General features: G+C 40.2%; 1 long non-coding RNA gene across 1 annotated transcript in view; it reads right to left on the bottom strand.

Moving 5' to 3' along the window:
* The window catches only part of LOC134731531 (uncharacterized), a 32887-nt gene extending 12851 nt beyond the window's left edge, over nt 1–20036 (bottom strand). Inside the window, exons 1-2 of the long non-coding RNA XR_010113879.1 lie at nt 19937–20036; nt 2783–2900 (exon numbers count right to left, since the gene is read on the bottom strand). This is a non-coding gene — a long non-coding RNA (uncharacterized lncRNA). The remainder of the gene's footprint in view (nt 1–2782; nt 2901–19936) is intronic.
* Nucleotides 20037–20866: the final 830 nt, after the last annotated feature.

The raw sequence follows: 20866 nt of genomic DNA, 5'->3' as shown, positions 1-20866 counted from the left end.
AGTGTGGATTTGTAGGGGTGAGAGCTCTCATAAACCAGCATGAAATTCCTGCATTACTAGGCACCCAGCGCCTAACACATAGCAGGTTTTCAATCAACACGTATTGAATTCATGAACAGACATGTACAAAACCTAGTGAAATAATTTGACATGATGGAAAGGCTGTATACGCACCAGTGTAATTAAAGAGATGCTGATATGAGCACAGTTTTGGAAGATGAGGGAGCAGGACAAAAGAAGTCTTCAAAGAGAGTAACACTTGAATGAAATCTTTAAGAATTAGTGGGAAATACATGAGATAAACAAGAGAAGAGATGACCTTCCAGGCAGAAGAAAAAGCATGAGGAAAGAGACAAATCTGGGGCAAGCCTATCACATTCCAGGAAATGCCAGGGCTAGAATAAAGGGTTTACCAATGCAGACAGTTGGAGTTCAAGCTTGAAAGAGTTGGAAGGAAATAAAGAATACCAAATACCAGTTTGAAGTAAAGTGAGCTTACTACTCTATTTGATGAGTGAGTTGCACACAGGAGGGTAGCATTCAGGTATCTCATAGTCCATGCAGGGCTCAATATGCCTGGCAAAGACAAGGCATAATACTCAGGTGTGAGTTCAGCCAGTTTCCCAACAGAAGGGGCTGCATATAGGGTGAAAAGAAGGAATCACATCAGATCAGGCAAAGACTTTTCTGATCTCAAGTCTCCGATTGGCTCCAAGGTGGACTCTAAATTTTGCATAATTAATTGGTTCCCTTCAGATTTCATGTCACTGATGCTGGAAAGATGGATTTGAAGTGTTGTAGGACAAGTTGGGTGAAATTCAAGAGGGATAGGGTTATTTCATGGACACCTTTGATTAAATTTGCCCGATGTTCTTAAATAGAAGAACAGAGAGAGTGTAGCAGAACCCTGTGTGGCATGCTAAGACATTTCAACTCTTTTTCTTGGTCTATTCTCCAACTTCCTAACTGGTCTCCTTTCCTCTGGCCCTGCCCTCCTCCAGTGCATTTTTTGTAGCTTATAAACCACAGGTTGTTGATGTCCATTCAACAGATATTGACTGAAGACCTAGCAAAAACAGGATGCTCTGACTTCCTTGCTTAAAATCGTTCAGTGGTGCTTGTTGCATATTTACAAAGTCCAAAGTCTTTAGTGAGGCAGCCAAGGATGTCTAAGATCTGATATCAGCCTCCATTCCTGCATTGTCCTTCACCCTCATTCCCCTAAGTTACCTTTCAAATGCTACTGGTGCTTTGAAGTTAGACATGGCTATCAATTTCAGCTGCATCACTTACCTAGTCATGTGACTTTGGGTACATTTCTTCGCCCCTTGAAGCCTCAGCTTCTGTATCTGTAATATGGAGTCATAACACTACCTTCCTTATAGGATTGGTTTGATGATCAATGCTGATCTTGTTCATAAACTAGCCCAGTGCCTCGCACATAGAGTTCATTTTATGTCAGCTATTATAACTATACCAGGTAGGGCTCCACAGAGGACCAAAGGAGACATATAAGTGCCTGCCTGCCCCCAACTTTTCCCCAGTAAAGCTGAACAACCTGATGCCACTTCAAAACCAATAGTCTTTAAATGTTCAATATTCATTTTGAAGAGTGTTGAGCCCTGCGTGGGCTGTGAGTTAGCTGGGTGCTTCCCTCCTGTATACATCTCACTCATCAAAGCAAATGCTCAGCCACTGATCAGCCCACTCTTCTCAGAAGGTAGCTTATCATCCTCCAGCATTACTTGAACTTCTCCCTGGGAAGAAGATTGTAAACCTCTCTCACTCAACTCAATTACCCTCCGTCTCAGGGCTATGAGAGTTCCTTGGCAAGGGAGAGACACAGAGGAATTTACCACCAGCCTACAGCCAAGTAAGCATAATGTTCCAGCAAGGGGAGCAGGGAAAAGGGTTTCTTTTCTCATGTTTCATGGAACAGATATGCAATTACAACTTTCTTTTACCATATTTGGAATAGAAAATAACAGATTCTTTTTAAATTTTAAAGAAATGCATAAAACAAACAAGTATGTGTAATAGTGTGTTTACAGATTTTAAATGTTCTCCCTTATTGTAGATAAGCAGGTAATATTTTAGAAAGTCTAAGCTGTCATTTGCCTGAGACTAACATACAGTGGTAATAGCCTATTAATAGTAGGGTCAGGGTTCTAAAACCCCACCTACAAATTGTTCCTGAGGATCTTATAAGCAGATGCCTAGGCTACTTCACAGCCCAGGCCTTCACTGTGCTGAGTCTTCTGTCTACTATTTACTTCCATGTGCCATCTATATTAGTTTCCTAGAGCTGCCATAACAAATTACCACAAACTTGGATGGTTTAAAACAGCAGAAATGTATTATCTTGCAGTTCTAGAGGTTAAAAGTCCAATGTCAAGGTGCCAGCAGGTTTGATTCTTTCTGGGGTCTAGAGGAAGAATATGTTGCATGCCTCACTCCTAGTTTCCAGTGTTTGCTGACAATCCTTGGCATTTTTTTGACTTGTAGATGCATCACCCCAATCTCTGCCTCTGCCACCATGTGGTGTTCTCCCCACGTGTCTCTGTGTCCAAATCTCTCTCTTCTTTTAAAGATACCAGTCATTGGGTTGGGGCCTACCCTAATCCAGTGTGACTTCATCTTAACTTGATTTAATCTGAAGACTCTATTTCCAACTAAGGTCACATTCACAGGGGGGTTAAGAGGAATATATATTTTGAGGAGGCCCAATATAACTCAAACCACCATCCATCTGGATTGCTTTTAAACTTCAGTTTAATGGTACCTTCGAGACGATGCATCTGATTCTGTCCTCCCAGGTAGAATTCTTCACTCCTTTTTTATGCTTTTTCTGAGCCTCTGTTCAACTTTCTGTTGCCTGTATCCTATAACTCTCTTTGTCCCTGTCAAAATATTCAAGCATCGGCCGGGCGCGGTGGCTCACGCTTGTAATCCCAGCACTTTGGGAGGCCGAGGCGGGCGGATCACGAGGTCAGAGATCGAGACCACGGTGAAACCCCGTCTCTACTAAAAAAGACAAAAAATTAGCCGGGCGTGGTGGCGGGCGCCTGTAGTCCCAGCTACTTGGAGAGCCTGAGGCAGGAGAATGGCGTGAACCCGGGAGGCGGAGCTTGCAGTGAGCCGAGATTGCGCCACTGCACTCCAGCCTGGGCGACAGAGCGAGACTCCGTCTCAAAAAAAAAAAAAAAAAAAAAATATTCAAGCATCAAAAAACATTCAAGTGTCAGCAACAGGAGCTTTCCTCTTCCTCTTTCCCCTGCTCCTTATCCGACTCCAGCCACCTCGAAAGGTATCTGTGTTTGTGTTGTGATCCTTTATGTGCAGATCAGGATAACAGGTAGAGCTGAAAAACAGACAAAATCTAAGGTAGGTGCTAAATTGATTTACATTAGCAATGGAATTAACCACTATAGAGGAAAATAATATATTCAGAGGTCAAAGGGAGGATGAAAGTGGGATCTGAAAGCCTCTTGATATTCACCACAATGTTGTATATCTTTTTGACTCACCAGTAATAGCATAGTACCTGGATCTTGGCAGGTAATTGTTGAATAAATGGTGTTAATCTTACAATCTTTGGGAGCTACTGACATATTAGGTTGTGAGAATGAAGGCACAACAAGTTTTGTGCTTTAGAAAGATCACTGTTGCAGAACTCTGGAATTTGTAGAGCTATATCCCAAGGATCTAGAACTCAGATACTCAGATTTTTTTTTTTTTTTTGAGACAGAGTCTCACTCTGTCACCCAGGCTGGAGTGCGGTGGTGCGATCTCGGCTCACTGCAACCTCTACCTCCCAGGTTCAAGCGATTCTCCTGCCTCAGCCTCCCAAGTAGCTGGGACTACAGGTGCCCACCACCACGCCTGGCTAATTTTTCTATTTTCAGTAGAGATGGGGTTTCACCATGTTGGCCAGGCTGGTCTCAAACTCCTGACTTTGTGATCCGCCAGCCTCAGCCTCCCAAAGTGCTGGGATTACAGGCATGACCCACCACGCCTGGCCTAGAACTCAGGTTTCTTATATCTTTCATAAATTGTGTTTGGTTTCAGTGTAGATTATTTTGTCTTCTTAGAGTTCTGAATCTTTATAGAAAAACAGCAGAAAAACCCAAATTGAGAGATATTCAACGAAATGCCTGACAAATACCCCTCAAAACCATCAAGGTCATCAGAAACAAGAAAAGGCAGAGAAAACTGTTAGAGACTCTACGAGGCTGAGAAGACATAACTGCTAAAGTAATGTGGTATTTTGAGTAAGATCTTGGAACAGGAAAAGGACATCAGGGGAAAACTAGTGAAATCTGAATACATTGTAGAGCATAGTTAATAATAATGTGTCAATGTTGGTTCCTTAGCTGTGACAAATGTCTCATAGTAAAGTAAGATGTTAACAGTAGAGGAAACTAGAAGAGGGAATACAAGAACTCTCTATCTTTGCATTCTGTAAATCTAAAACTATTATAAAATATAAATGTTTATTTTTAAAAAGTTTGAGGAAAAATGATTTTATTTACTTCCTTTAAATAAAACCCCACTCTCCTGCCTTACTAAATGTTTTAAACATTCTTGAGGCTTTCTTTAACATTTGAGGATCTTATCTAAAGCTCAGAAACAACGTTCTATTAAGGGATACTTTACAGGATTGTGTAACTGTGATATGAAGCAGGGGCCTCTAAACTCTCAAATTTCAAAAATCAGTGAAAGTTCAGAAAAAAACTAGGAATCTATCAGAGTGTTTCACATTATTCATTGTGTCAAATAAGACTAATACTTTCTTAGAAAGACTACCATTCTATTATTGCTAACACATTATAAAAGACTGTTTTAACAACTCAAAATGAAAAGAATAAAAGTAAGAATAAAGAAAAGACATTTTCATTGAATGTTATCATTATGAAAAACTTCCACATAGTTCTTATATGTCTTAGTTTGCTGCAGACTGGCCAAAACTATTTCCTAGGCATTGAACAGCATTTGGGAACCACTGGATAAGGGATGTGGCTGAATCTGTACTGAATCCAAGGAAGTCACTAGAAGGGCCTTCTGTTTTGCTTTGTTTTTAATAAAAATTGCTAATATCCTTGATTTAGCTCTTTTTATTGATTAAAAAGAGATCTTTTTGGAGCATTTTCTCCTTAGAACATCAAATCAGAGTTTACTGCCAGTTTTTTAATTTGCTAGTTTTGAGGTCTTGATCAATTTGCTTACTCTCTTTAACCTCCCTTTGTCTTCCACTATAAAGTGGGGATGATAATGCTATGGTAGGCAAGTCCTAAACTGGCCCCCAAAAGTCCTTCTTTCTGTTATTCAGGTATAATCCACTCCCTGGACTGGGGGTTGGATCCAGTGATTCATTTCTACCAAATACAATATGGTGAAAGTAATGAGATATCACTTCTAAGATTAGAGTACAAAGAGACTGTGCCTCCCAACTTAAGAGCTCACTTCACTTTCTTGCTCACTCACTATGAGGGAAGCCAGCTACCATACTGTGAGCTGCCTTACAGAGGAACCCACGTGGGAATAAACTGAGGGAGACCTCAGCTAGGTTAAGATCTGTGGTCTTCTCACAGCTATGTTATGAGCTTTGAAGATAATTTTCCCCTAGTCAAGCCTTTAGATGAGACCACAGCACAGACCAACAGCAGGACTGCAACCTCCTGAGAGACCTTGACCCAGAGGTACCGAGCTAAGCCACAACCAGATCCCTGACCCACAAAAATTGTGAGGTAATGAATATTTGTTGTTTTAAGCTGCTAAATTTGTGTAATTTGTTATATGGCAATAGATAACTAATACATATGCTTTTGCAAAAGTTTTGTGAAGAATGATAGGGAAACTGGGTTTAATTAGATTCCATATACTAATGAACTCAAATATATGAAGAAGGGAGCACCATGGCTGGCTCATAAAATGCAGTCTACAAATGTTAGTTTTCCCTCCATTCCCCTCTCAAATGAGAACAATAATACCTGCTCTATTGTGAAAATGTTTTGAAAACTGTAATGTACTGGGCAATTATAATACATGTAGCAATGTAAGGTATTATTGTAATAGTAAAGAAAACATTGTTACTTTAAAAGCTGTTTGCAGTTTACACTAGTTGACTCAGAAGAAAAGCAAAAATTATTACGAAGAAAGCAGCTGTTTTGTTCAAGGACGGAGGGAGACTAAGCAGATATGATTATGAAAGAGAAGAAAATTTTAATGGGAGCTGGAATTCAAAGCAGGAGGTGACCCTGATAATGTGTCGCCCCTGAGAAGTATTGGCAATCTTGGGAAGGTGTGACCTTTTCATGACACAGGAGAGGGGGCCTCATGCTATTTAATGTGTATGTGAAAAAAAAGCCTGTCTCTAGAAAGGTGAAGAGCCTGGAACATATGGGCAGGACATACATGGATTACACAGTGCATACAGGACTGCAATTTAGCCCCGGAATAAAGCTTAGAATTGAGTCTGGGGACAGAATCTAAACTGCAGGCATAAAGCAAATTATTCTATTAACACTCAAGAAATGTGGTCTTTCCCAAAGCATGGAAGACAATCAGGTTTTTACTACATCCTCTTTTATTTATTATTATTAATTATTAATAGTATGAATTACAATTAATCTTATTAATCTCTTACTAATGAGATACAAATCAGATGTGTTATTTACTAATCAAGGAACTAAGTCAGCAGTAAGTTAAAATTTTCCATAACTTATGTCATTTTAATAAACCTTTGTAGTTTCTTGGATTCTTTTTTTCTTTTTTTTAGTATATATATTTTTAAAAAACTAAGAATCTAGAAGAGTTCAGAGAATAAGACACTTATATAATCACGTTCGCTGTTTTGTTCTGAGATGCGGCTGTATCTCTCCTTCATTTAACTCTTTCACAAGACTTAGGACAAAGTCTAAGCTGCTGGGTACAGCATTCAAGGCCTGTATGATCTGGGTATCTCTCCAATCTCATTTCCCACCCAATACTTACTCCTCCTACAACACACTCCAGCAACACCAAACTGCTAGAGTTCCAGAACTCACCCTGCTGTTTCAGACTTCTCTTCCTATAATTTACCACCCACTTCATCCTCAGGAACTCAACTCCAAGGTCACCTGCATGGGGAAGCATCCTCTACCTCCATCAATCCTTTCTCCTAGCCCCTGCCGTCCTGGGTTTTCTGTTTCCATAACTGCACTTATGGGTCAGAATGCGGGATGTTTAGAGCCACCACTTACTGGCTGTGTGACCTTGGGCAAGTTACTTAACTATTCTATCCTTCAACTCCTTGCTTACAAAATGAGGATAATACCGGGCACGGTGGCTCCTGCCTGTAATCTCAGCACTTTGGGAGGCCGAGGAGGGCGGATCACGAGGTCAGGAGATCGAGACCATCCTGGCTAACATGGTGAAACCCTGTCTCTACTAAAAATACAAAAAATTAGCCAGGCTTGGTGGCGGGCACCTGTAGTCCCGGCTACTCGGGAGGCTGATGCGGGAGAATGGTGTGAACCCGGGAGGCGGAGCTTGGAGTGATCGGAGATTGCTCCACTGCACTCCAGCCTGGGCCACAGAGCAAGACTCTGTCTCAAAAAAATAAATAAATAAATAAAATTTTACAAAAAGAGGATAATACTAGTGCCTGTGACATAGCTTTATCATGAGGATTCAGTGAATTAATAGTTGTAAAGCACTTAGAACAGTGCCTGGCACAGACTTAGTGCTCAATAAATGTCAGTCATTATTTTTATTAAAATTCTTAATTTACTTATCTTTCTGTTTGCTGATTTGATTCTGAGCTCCTTGAACTTAAGGACAGCACAATGCCCGGCACAAAGTAGAATCTGAACATACATTTCATGCTAATCAAAATTTTAATTTAGGTAAAATACGTGTGTGTATGTATATATGTATTTTTTAATTAAAAACTTCTGTACTTATGCATACCTTAGTGAATTGTGAGCTAATCATGCCCAGAGGTTATACACTTGAACTGAATTTCTTTTTTGATATTCCATGGGCATCTTTTAATAATAATAATAAAATTCTATTTTTGTTTAAAAACAAGCTCCAAAATACAATGTCCACAGTCCACGGAGAAGCAAACAAGGTAATCCTTGTATTTTCCTTCATGTAAACAAAACACCAAATTTAATTTGCATCTGCATGAAGAAGAGGTTTTCTTTTAAAAAAATTCATTAAAAGCAGAATATGGCATTTAGAAAGAATAATTAAATGCATCTGAAACTCAGGAGATAAAAACAGATGAAGAGTTTTGTAATAAAAATGGCCTAGCCAGATCCCCTCCCTCTCCCTCTAACTTTTAAAATGCTGGTATTTAGAAGACAGAAGGAGCTTTTCTTTTAGCGTATCCCTGAAGGCTCTGAGTGCGGATTTTGACTCTGAGAGCCTCTACCTCCTCTTAATGCACAAAGTAGATGTTGTCACAGAATTAGCTTTGACTCCTAAGAAGAAAGAGGTTGTCACAGAATTGGCTTTGACCACTTAGGAGGTTTGGTTTCTCTCACCTTCCTTCTCCTTGCCTCTCTCTTAGAGAAACATTATGGGGCTTGTTTTCCATCCCTCCCTCCCTCCCTCTCTCCCTCCCTCCCTCCCTTTCTTTCTTTCTTTCTTCCTCTCTCCTTTCCTCCCTCCTTCCCTCTCTCTCTTCCCTCCTTCCCTCTCTCTCTTCCTTCCTATCTTTTTTATATATATTTTGGACTATATTTCTGAGAAAGAAATTTCCTAGAATCTCACTGAGCCAGCTAACAGAACACCAGCAATGATTAGTGGAGACTGACATCCCCAGGAGAGACTGCCAACCTTTCTCCTGTCTCTGGTGAACTTCCTTAGACAGCACCCACTCCCCCTCCTACCCTTAGGTCATCAATACCTCTTTCTTCACTAGATCCTTCCTCTCTGCTGCCAAGCAGTCTCATATCTTATATCTGTCTATCTTTGTTTTTTTTTTTTTCTTTTGAGACAGGGTTTCACTCTGTCACTCAGGCTGGAGTACAGTGATGTGATCTTGACTCACTGCAACCTCTGCCTCCTAGGCTCAGGTGATCCTCCTGCCTCAACCTCTTAAGTAGCTGGGACTACAGGAGCAGGCCACTATGCACAGCTAATTTGTGTACTTTGTGTAGATATGGGGTCTCACTATGTTGCCCAGGCTGATCTTGAACTCCTGGGCTCAAGCCAGGCCTTCCAAAGAGCTGGAATTACAGGCATGAGTCACTGTGCCTGACCACATCTCCTTGCCTTAAAAAAAAAAACAAATAAAAGCTTCACTTGTCTAGCATATTATTCTTTTTTTCTTTAAGAGCTACCATACTATTCTTTTTTTCTTTCAGAGCTGAATTTCTTGATTATGTCACAGACTACTTTTGTCTTCCTCACTACCTATTTAATCCATAACTCCCTAACCTTCACTGCTCCACTAAAACAGCCATCTGGAATAGCTGTTCCTAAATTCTGGGGAGGATTCAAAATCCCTTTGGGAATCTGGTGGATGTTATAGATCATCTCACTGTGGGTGGGCAGGAGGATGTAAACTTTTTTTGCATACAAAATTTTGCACATAATTGTAGGGATTAAAAAGCTTCCTGAAGTTTATCCAGAGAGCCCTTAAGAACCAAAGTTAAGACCCTTTGCTCTAAATGGCCACAAGAATCTTTTAACCATCTTCATTTCCACTCTTGAAAGGTTTAGGGGAAGAGCAAACACTTTGGATTAAAACTTAGCACCTGGGTTCAAATTCTTCCACTTGATATCTGAATGACCTTGGCCAAGTTACTTAGTATCTCTGACCATCAATTTCCTCACCTGTAAAACAAGGAAGAAGCTATCTTGCTCAAAGTGTGTTGTGGATAATCCATGTACTGACATGTAAAAAATACCTAAGACCATACTCTACCCCTATGAGGCACTAGATCAATGAAATTCTCCAGCCTCCTTCAGTCCACCTTATAATATACTGTCCTCTTCCAAGCTTTCTGACTGTTCCTTCTTTATTTAATTCATTGGATTTGCCTTATCCTGCTGCCCCACCAGATTAGGTGCTCCCCACGGTTCACCGTGTAGCTGGACTTTCACACCCATGCTTTCCCTCAGAGTATGTCCTCATCACCAGTCCTTCACCTCTTACCTCAGCACGGACCATACCTCTGCCCCTGGTCTTTTTACCTCTAGTTCTCACTGCAAGGGCATATTTCCACCATGACTGAAATTCAATGCATCAAAAACCAAACTTACCTCTTGAAGACTTGCAAAATGGGGCCTTCCCTCTTGGCTTTCCTTTGTTTCCCCATCATTGCCCCTGCATCCCAGCCCTCTGCGATCCTCAGCATGTTTTCTGCCTCCTCCGACTGCCTCATGTCATAAGCAAACAGTGGCTGGAGTCCCTTGTATCTTTTGCGGCATCTCTTCTTGGCTACAGTCCCGTGTATCTTTTGCTGGATCTCTTTCCTTTCATTCTCGTTTCCGCTGCCACTGTCACCACACACTAGAACTTCTTCTAATAGCTTCCCTCCAATCCATCCTGAATAACACTATAAAAATAATCTTCCTAAAATGCCACTTGCTTTCCTACCTCACCACTGCTCTGTACCAAGAAGTTCCCCACTGCCTGCCGCTTGAACCCCACTGCCTGCCGCTTGAACCCCAGTTCCTTTTCCATTGCCCATTCCTCCAAACTCAATACTATTACCAATTGGGTTGGGGAGGAAAATGATTAACAAAATTGACCAGAAACTTTATTAACATGTTCATGTTCAAGCACTCTCTGGAAATTGATGTGTGTTCTGTGGAGAAGATATAGCCTTGTTCTCCCAAAAAATATGAGAGAAGGACAATTTTTTATTTTCAGACGGAGTCTTGCTCTGTCGCCCAGGCTAGAGTGCAGTGGCGCGATCTCAGCTCCGCTTCCCGGATTCACCCCATTCTCCCGCCTCAGCCTCCCCGGTAGCTGGGACTACAGGGGCCCTCCACCCCGCCCGGCTAACTTTTTTTTATATTTTTAGTAGAGACGGGGTTTCACCGTGTTAGCCAGGATGCTCTCGATCTCCTGACCTCGTGATCCACCTGCCTCGGCCTCCCAAAGTGCTAGGATTACAGGCGTGAGACACCGTGCCCGGCTGAGACAATTTAAAAATCAGTTTGCTTAACAACAACTAATGTCACTCAGACAATGAAAACAGAATTTAGGGTTTTGGAGAAATTTAAATGACAGAAGCATTTTGTGGTTTGCCATGATGAATGCCAGCTGGCATTGGTAATATTCACCAAGGAAGGACAACACTGACACCAAAGGCATACACCAGTGCACCAAACCACTCTCCAGATTAGAGCATGTGTTTTGAGATTCTGGAGGCTACTCTGCTCTGTGGCTGCTGGCTCCACAATGTGGGTCCTGCCTGGCACAAAAGCAGTCCTCAGCAGAAGCTGTGCGAATTCAAAGAACAACCAAAGAGAACAGAGAAGTGGAAGTTTTGAAAAGACATGTCAATCTAAACATATATTCTTCATGCATTTTAGAAAATCTTGGGTGTGCAGCCACATCGTTTCCCTGCGGACCTGTCTCAGGTTCCACGTCCTTCACATGACCTTAACTGACCTCTCCAGGCCTCTCTGAATTCATAGTACTTATTACATAACCCAGAGTTTTCCCAAACTTCCTCTATTCACAGGGTCCTAAGTATCTCTCCCTTTCCTCCATGGGGTCTATGGACCAAAAGAAATACCTAATAGTTTCATTACTAAGTAGTTATGCCCAAACAACTTAATAGGTAATCATGTTCTAAAAACTTAGCAGCTGTTTAAAAAAAAAAAGTGCATGTAAATGGAAAGAAAGTATATGATCTTATAGCTGGAAAACCCTAAAGACTCCACCAAAAAAACTCTTAGATTTGATAAATGAATTCAGTAAGTTTCAGCATACAAAATCAGCATACAAAAATCAGGAGCATTTCTCTATACCACTAATGATCAAGCTGAGAACCAGATCAAGAAGGCATTCCCATTTACAATACCTATCAAAAGAATAAAATACCTAAGGATATATTATATTAACTAAGGAGATGAAAGATGTCTACAAGGAAAACTATAAAATACTGTTTAAAGAAGTTAAAGATGACACAAATAAATGGAAAAACATCCACTGCTCATAGATCAGAAAAATCGATAACATTAAAGTGATTCTATTGCCCAAAGCAATCTACAGAGTCAGTGCAATCCCTATCAAGATACAAACATATTTTTTCACAGAATTAGAAGAAATCTTTTTTTTTTTTTTTTTTTTTTTTGAGCCAGAGTCTTGCTCTGTCTCCTAGGCTGAAGTGCAATGCTGCAATCTCAGCTCACTGCAACCTCTGCCTCCCGGGTTCAAGCGATTCTCATGCTTCAGCCTCCTGAGTAGCTGGGATTATAGGCGCCTGCCACCACATCCAGCTAATTTTTGTATTTTTTAGTAGAGACGGGGTTTTGCCATGTTGGCCAGGCTGGTCTCAAATTCCTGACCTCAGGTGATCCATCCACCTTGGCCTCCCAAAGTGCTGGGATTACAATTCTAAAATTCACATGAAACCAAAAAAGAGCCCAAACAGCCAAAGCAATTCTAAGCAAAAAGACGAAGCTGGAGGCATTACGTTAGCTTACTTCAAATGATACTGCGAGGGTATAGTAACCAAAGCAGCATGGTACTAAAAATAGACACGTAAGTCCATGGAACAGAATAGAGAACCCAGAAATAAAGTCACATGTCTACAGCCAACTGATCTTTGACAAAGTCAACAAAAATATGCACTGGGGAAAGAAGCTCTTTTCAATAAATGGTGCTGGGAAAATCAGATTGCCATATGCGGAATAATGAAATTGGGCCCCTTTCTTATACCGAATACAAAAATCACTCAAAATTGATTAAAGACTTAAATGTAGGACCTGAAACTATAAAAATACTAAAAGAAAACCAAGGGAAAACTCTTCTGGACATTGGTCTAGGCAAATAATTCCTGACTAAGACCTCAAAAGAACAAGCAACAAAACCAAAAATAGACAAACAGGACTTAATTAAACTAAAAACTTCTGCACAGCAAAATGTATACATCAACAGAGTGAACAGCCTACAGAATGGGAGAAAATATTTAACAAGTATGCTTCCAATGGGGGACTAATATTCAGAATTTACAAGAAACTCTAACAACTCAACAATAAAAAATACAAATAACCCCATTTAAAAGTGGGCAAAGGACATGAATAGACATTTTTCAAAAGAAGACTTACAAATGGCCAACAAAAATATGAAAGAATGCTCACTGACAGTACTCATCAGAGAAATGCAAATTAAAACCACAGTGAGATATCATCTCACATCAGTCAAAATGGCAACTATTTAAAAACTCAAACAAATTACGGATGTTGGCAAGGATGTAGAGAAAAGAGAATGCTTGTACACTGTTGGTGGGAATGTAAATTAATATCATCTCTATGGAAAACAGTATGGAGATTTTTCAAAGAACTAAAAATAGAAACTTCTACTGCATCCAGCAACCCCACTGTTGGATATCTACCCAAATGGAAAAAAAATCATTATATTAAAAAGATACTTACCCTCATATGTTTAGCACAGCACTATTCATAAGAGCAAAGATATGGAATCAATGTAAGTGTCCATCGATGGATGATTGGATAAAGAAAATGGGATATAGCTGTATATATGTGTGTGTGTGTGTGTGTGTGTGTGTGTGTGCGCACGCACGCATGTGTATATATACACAATGAAATACTATTCATCTATTAAAAAGAATGAAATTATGTATTTTGCAGCAATGTGGGTGGAACTAGAGGACATTATCTTAACTGAAACAACTCAGAAATAGAAAGTCAAATACTGCATGTTCTTACTCATAAATGGGAGCCCAATAATTGGCACACATAGACATAGAGTGTGAAATAATAGATACTGGTGTCTCCAAAGGATGGAAGGGTGAGAGTGAGGTGAGGGATGAAAAAATAACTTGATGGGTACAACGTACACTATTTGAATGATGGTTACACTAAAATCTTAGACTTCACCGCTATGCAATATATCCATGTAACAAAACTGCACTTGTGCTCCTAAAATTTATAAAAATAAAGAAAATTGTTATTCTTATATAACCACATTTGCTTACTATGGGATGTGTGTGCCTGTCAGGCCACAGCACAGCTTCTCAGACTTTGAGCTCAGATTGGACACCACAGCCCTCATTGCCTGTTCCATATTGATTTTTGCATATTACTTGCATTTTTATCACAGCAACTGCCAAGAATCCAACATTGCAAGGATGTGATAAGATTGAAAGGAACGTAGTTTGATCTAACGGTAAAACTATACATTACCTCAAACTAGTAGTTTACATGGCAGAGGATGAGCATCACTGTGTTTTGTTTTATTTTAAATTTTAAAATATCATGTGGTGCCCTTGTGAATTTAGTACAGCACCTGGGATACCTCAGCATACAATTTAGGGATCTCAAATCTAATCCCTTGCTACTCATGGGCCAACGACATTGGCATCAATGGGGAACTGACTCTCAGCTTGTTTCCACTCCCATAGACTTGCTGAATCAGAATGTGCAGTTTAACAAGCTGCCTAAGAGATTCATGTGTATTTGACAGTTTGAGAAGCACAGTTATAAACCATTGCTCATCACCTAATCACGTCCTTCTGTTGTAAGATCTCTGATATTATTATACATTTCTAAAATTCTTGCATTCTTTAGCCTTTTCTGTGCAACCTTCCCAAGTGGATAGTTATCTAGATGGAAGGCAGAGGTAGTCTTGTGTTTTGAGATCCTCCCAAATGTCCAGCACAGAGCCTTGCGTGGGGTAAGAGGCTCAAATCTCTGCTGAATGAGTACATCCAGGATCTAGACCTCCCAGCTGTCCTAGGCAGAGCTGTTGATGCAACAAAATTGTTGACCAAACCAGATAAAGCCAAGATCCCAAAGACACAAAGAATATTCTTCATAGGTTTAGAATGAACATGGCATTTTTAGAATGTCAGTTTCATCATGTTAGTCCTTTAAAATGGACACACCACATAATTTGAGTCATGGCAAGAGAAAATTATATTCTACTGTTTATCTCAATAGGAAGATAATTATGTTTTAGGAACAAGTGTCCAAAAACTACAGTGAAATGACTAAATAAAAATGAAAGCAGAGTATAAATTGTTAAAGGTTAGGTAGACTGCATTTCCTGAAAACATAATGCACTAAGTGTTCCAAAATAATGCTGCCATTTATTAATTGCACTCACGAATCATTTGAATGCCAAGATCTGCATGTGTGCAAAATGTCATGGAAATTGGATTCAATTCTGTTTGAAACAGCTGTCTCCACTACAGCCAAACTGAATGTACCAAGTTCTTGGAAACAAATTTGAAAGGGAAAGGAAGCAGAAATTTGCTTTGTCAGAGGGTTCAGGTTTGCCTAAATGCCACCACTACTCCCCACTTTTATTTTCTCTCCAGAGATTATCTCTCACATTGAACATTCCATTGGCTCATTGAGATGAGGCAACAAGCTAACAGATGCAAGGTCTCTCTCTGATCTCCCTGTAGGCTAGCTTGCATTAGTCTTATTAACCACAAACCACCTTTCTCACCCCAATCAGCCACTGCTTAGATGTGGGAAGGGAGAGAGGCAAATTCAGATAGAAGCATAGAACAATGGAATCTTAGAGGCCAATAGCTCAGTCTCATAAACATCCACTCCTCAGCAAGCACCCACAACAACAGCTCTGTAACACATCCCAACTCTTTTTCCCACCACCTCCATGGCTACTATCATCTCTCACCTGGATTACTGCAGCAGGCTCTTACCTAGTGCCTGCTTCATTTTCACCCCTACTACAACAGCCCGTCTCCAAGAGTAACCTTAAAAAATAAAATAAGACAAAAAGAGACCCCATCCCTGCTTGCCTAAAACTGTCCAATGGTCCAAAATTGCTCATGAATATGAGAATAAAATCCAAACCCCTCTCCATAGCCAACCAGACTCACAGGATCTAGCCACTGCCCACCTGTTAGCCCTCACTTCATGTCACTTTCTCTCTCACTACGCTTCGGCCATGCTGAGCTTCTTATTCCTGGAAAACGCCAACCTCCTTCAGTATTTGGGACCTTGCTCTAGGTAAACACTCCTAGCCTAAATTTTGTATGGATAACTATTTCTCATCACTCAATCTCAGCAAAGAAGGAAACTCATCAGAGTTTTCCTATCACTGTATATAAATATTTTATTTGCAAATATAAATGTTTACTCCCAACAAACTCACGTCTCTTTATATGCCTTTCTTCCATTTCATTTTCTTTATACTCTTACCCTGTCTGAATGTATCCTATTTGTTTGTCAGTGGCAGTTTTATAAATCATGTTCCCTCATAAGAGTGAATGATCAATGTGTTTTATTCATTCCCTCACCCCTAGAGCACAGCCTGAACATAATAAGCACGTGCTTGGAAGGCCTTAGGAATTATCTATTCCTGCTCCCTTGTTTTCCAAGAATAATTGAGATCCAGAGAAGCTATTGGTTTGTGATGCAACACACATAGCCAGTTAAGAATGGAGCCAAAGTGAGGGCATGGTCCTGTAGTTTCTAGACCACTGCTATTTCTGCTACACCTTCTTGCTGTTCATTTAAATGAAAATTAATCTTATTTTGAGTAGTTTTTTTAAATTGTTTAAAATAAGTTCAGGTGACTGATTCAGGAATGCCCCATCTTTAGGTATGAAAAAAGTTCTGTGAAAGTTCATCATCCATGCCCTTCTGTGCAAAAATTTCTTTAATTCACCAGACTTCCTTAAGGTATTAACATACAAGTTGGTTTAGACTTCAAGGTGGAAAGGGTTTTTTTTTAACTTTTTTTTCCATTATTGAAATAAATCTGTTGACGAAATTAACATATCAGATGGAAAAACAAAACTAGAAATAACTAAGATCTCTAAAGATAATTTATTCATTAAATTAGAACTTTTAAATACAGGCAAAAGAGAAAATAACTATTATTAAAATGTTCCAACCAAATTGCTGCTTATCTTACACTATGCTAATTAGTAACAGCACCCAAAATTCACTCTTCCACAATAATCAGAGAAAATCGGAGATTATAGAAAGGCTGTGGGAAGAGGGAGGTGGTGGGGTGCTACTAGTTACTAGAAAGGCTCAATAATAACCATTAAGGTTTGAGTTCAAATTCCATCCTTTGGGGTTTGTGCCTGGATTCTGAACACCTTTATCCTCTTCCCGTTACTCTTAGGACAGCCTTTTAATATTTGCATGGTAAGCTTTCTCATGCAATTAAATCCCCTCCGACCCATTCTCTGCACTACAGATAGAATGAATCTAGTAACACACAAGTCATATCAGGTCCTTCTGCTACTTCCAATTCTTCAAAGTCTTCCCATTACGCTTCTGAGAGAAAAATGCAGACTCCTTAATATGAACTGCCTGTCCCATTGCAGTCCTATCCTGCTCATTTCTCAAGCGTAATCCATCCCCTGTGCTGTCTGCTTCCACCACACTGGGGTCTATTTAGTGCTCACCTGGGAGCCATGGTAGATGCTGACTTCTTTGCTGGATATGTGTTCTTCTTTTAAATTCTTGAGATAGTACATGCTGTGAATTAAATTGTGTCTCTCTCCAAAAAAGTGTATGCTAAAACCCTAACCCCCCAGTGTGGCTATATTTGGAGACAGGGACTTTAGGAGTGGCCATAAGGGTGGGGCCCTCATTCAACAGGATTACCGTCCTTATTAAAAGAGATACCAGAGAGCCCAACCAGCACACACACCGTCTCTCTCCCCACCCCACCTCTCTCTTTTGTCACATATACACAGATCCTTGAGCACATAGTGAGATGGTGGCTGCCCACAAACCAAGGCAGGAGTCCTGAAAATGAAACCTACATTGCTGGCACCTTGATTTTGAACTTTTAGCCTCCAGAACTATAAGAAATATATTCTGTTGTTTAAACCACTCAATCTATGCTATTTTGTTATAGCAGCCCAAACTGACTAAGATATTATACATAATATTAAGATAAAATATAACTATAATAATAATCCACTTTGTGTGTTCCAGGCACTGTGATAGCCATTTTATATGGATTACCTTACTTCATCTTCAAGACAGCCTTTAATGTGGCTATTCTTTTTTTTTTTTTTTTTCGAGACGGAGTCTCGCTCTGTTGCCCAGGCTGGAGTGCAGTGGCGCAATCTCGGCTCACTGCAAGCTCCGCCTCCCGGGTTCACGCCATTCTCCTGCCTCAGCCTCTCCGAGTAGCTGGGACTACAGGCACCCGCCACCACGCCCGGCTAATTTTTTGTATTTTTAGTAGAGACTGGGTTTCACCGTGGTCTCGATCTCCTGACCTCGTGATCCGCCCGCCTCGGCCTCCCAAAGTGCTGGGATTACAAGCGTGAGCCACCGCGCCCGGCCAGTGTGGCTATTCTTGTCTCCATTTTCCAAATAAAATAACTGAAGTTCAGAGAGATTATATTTTTCTTTTAGCCATGATAAGCCTGAAATTGAGTATGGTTAGGTGATGTAAATGAAGCACGGCTGCCTTCGGGTGCACTGAGGAGCAGGGACTGGGGCTTGGCTCTATCTGGCTGCATGTCCTTTGCACTAAGTAACTACCTGACCCAGTCTTTGCCCTAATGGGGATTAAACACTAATGTCCCATGAAGGACTGCTGAAGAACCTTGAGGTGCTTTGCCTGGAAATATGCCATAGCTGCTTCAAGTATCTGAAGGACTTGGAAAAGGGATTAGATTGACTTGGAAAAGGGATTAGATTTACTTGGAAGAAGGATTAAATCTATTTTACAAGAATTTAAGTGAGGGCATTTGAATCACTGACAGGAAGTTTCCTAAAACAGCTTTCGCCCTAGTATAAAAAAATTTGTCTAACAGTCCCTAGGGGGAATGGGGTGTCTGGAGACCTAGACCTCTCTTCATGGATGGGTTCAGGAAGGACCTGCAAATGAATTTAAGGGCAGTTATGGAGATGATCAGGCAGCAGGTAGTAGTTGAACCAGGCTACCTCTAAGGTTCCATCCAGTTCTGGGACTAAATGACACTTGGTTTTCACAACTGATGGACTCTTCATGATCTTATTATTGGTACAATCACTACAGTTGGCAAAACACGCAGCTCTAAACCAGCCAGACCAGTTTGGTGAAGATGTGGTTGCATTTTTCAAATATTATTATAACCAGCTCTCATTTTACTGAATGGCTGAGCATTGGTACAAAGCTTTCCCTCTTGTTTAGGAATGAGTCATCCTGCTTGTGAGTTGGTGCAGACCATTACATTCTCCACCTCATTTTATCTTCTTCCCCTGCCTTCCAAAGCCCAAACTAGGATGGTGAACTACAACAAGGCTCAGGGAAGGGAGTTAAACTCCCCAGTTTTCATACTTAATAATCAAAATCACAATTATATCATTTTGTTAAAGGTAGGTAATGGCAATTGGATAAGAAGGAAAGAAAAGGAATATTTCTAGCTTTCTATAGTTCACTTTGCCAAGTTGGCAACAGATTAATTCTTTTTCCAGAACTGTTTTGCTTTTCACTATTTTGTCTCACATTGAATTGTACAAACCATCAAGTTCTTGTTCTCTCAATACACCTAAGTAACACTGGATTTTTTTTCATTTTTAATTTCAAGCACAGTCCTCAATAAATTTAATTCTACTAATTTATATTTTTCTTCAAAGCAATAAATACCTTGAGTCCCTACTCTGTGTGAAGATCTATAGTAGTCTTTGTGATACAAAAATGAAAAATTCCTGACCTCTTCACTGGAGGAGAACCTTACAGGATTCTTAAGTTGCAAATTATAAAAGCAAAACTTAAATTAGCTGAGGCAAAAAAAAAGTATTGACTAACAAGTTCAACTGCAGAAGTGGTGACATGAACTGGAGCCTCGAGTATTTTCCAGATGTTTTCTTCCCATCTGTTATCTCAGCTTGCTCTCTGTTCTGGCAATCCTCCCCTTGAAGGTGACATCATAACCACCTAGTTGACACCAGGAACTCCAGGTTCCACCTTTCCAGATTCACCACCCAACAGGAAAAGTCTCCTCTACATATTTGCAGGCTAAAAACTAGTGGGGAAGAACTTGATTGCCCCAACATGGGTCACCTGCTAACAATCACTATGGCTGAAGAGGCAGAGACAGCTATTGTTCAAATCTCATATTGGAACAAAGAGTTTTGGCAAGGAGTGAGAGAAGGAGGAACTTTCCTAAAAAGAAGAGGTGGGGTGCTACTCCCTGAATAAAGAATGGCTGCTGGGCAGAGAAAAAACCACAAATCTACCTCTAGTAACTTACACTTTTATAGGGAAAACAGATATGCAAAAAAGTAATAATAATGCAATGTTATACATGCTTCAATGGAAGTACATTCAAGAGTTAGGCTGAGGGTTATAAAAATATGAGAAATAAATTAATTCAGCCTAAAAGTTTCAGTAAAACTATAAAGAGGAGGTAATTTTTGAGTTGTAAAGTTTATGAGAAAATGAGAAAAGATGGGAAATATGCTGAAATTGAGTTGTGCTAGTCCTTGGGTACAGAGGTGAGAAGTTTAGATACCATTCAGTGGGCTACAGAGTGAGACTTCAGAACTTTACACAGACTGAGTGGCATAGTGGCATACTATTGTCTTTAGACTGAGACAAGAGCGATCTTCACTGGAACATAGCCTTTAGGAGACCCAGCTCTGACTCTCTTATACCACATCAATTTCCACAAGGTGAGGAGTCTATAGGGCCAACAAGATATTCCTATCCAGAGCCTATACTCTAGATCACAGTCTG

Source organism: Symphalangus syndactylus, chromosome 10 (genome assembly GCF_028878055.3).
Source record: "Symphalangus syndactylus isolate Jambi chromosome 10, NHGRI_mSymSyn1-v2.1_pri, whole genome shotgun sequence".
In the NCBI taxonomy this organism is placed as follows: Eukaryota; Metazoa; Chordata; class Mammalia; order Primates; family Hylobatidae; genus Symphalangus; species Symphalangus syndactylus.
Note: the sequence above shows the minus strand (reverse complement) of the source record. Positions and strands in the feature narration are given on the sequence as shown.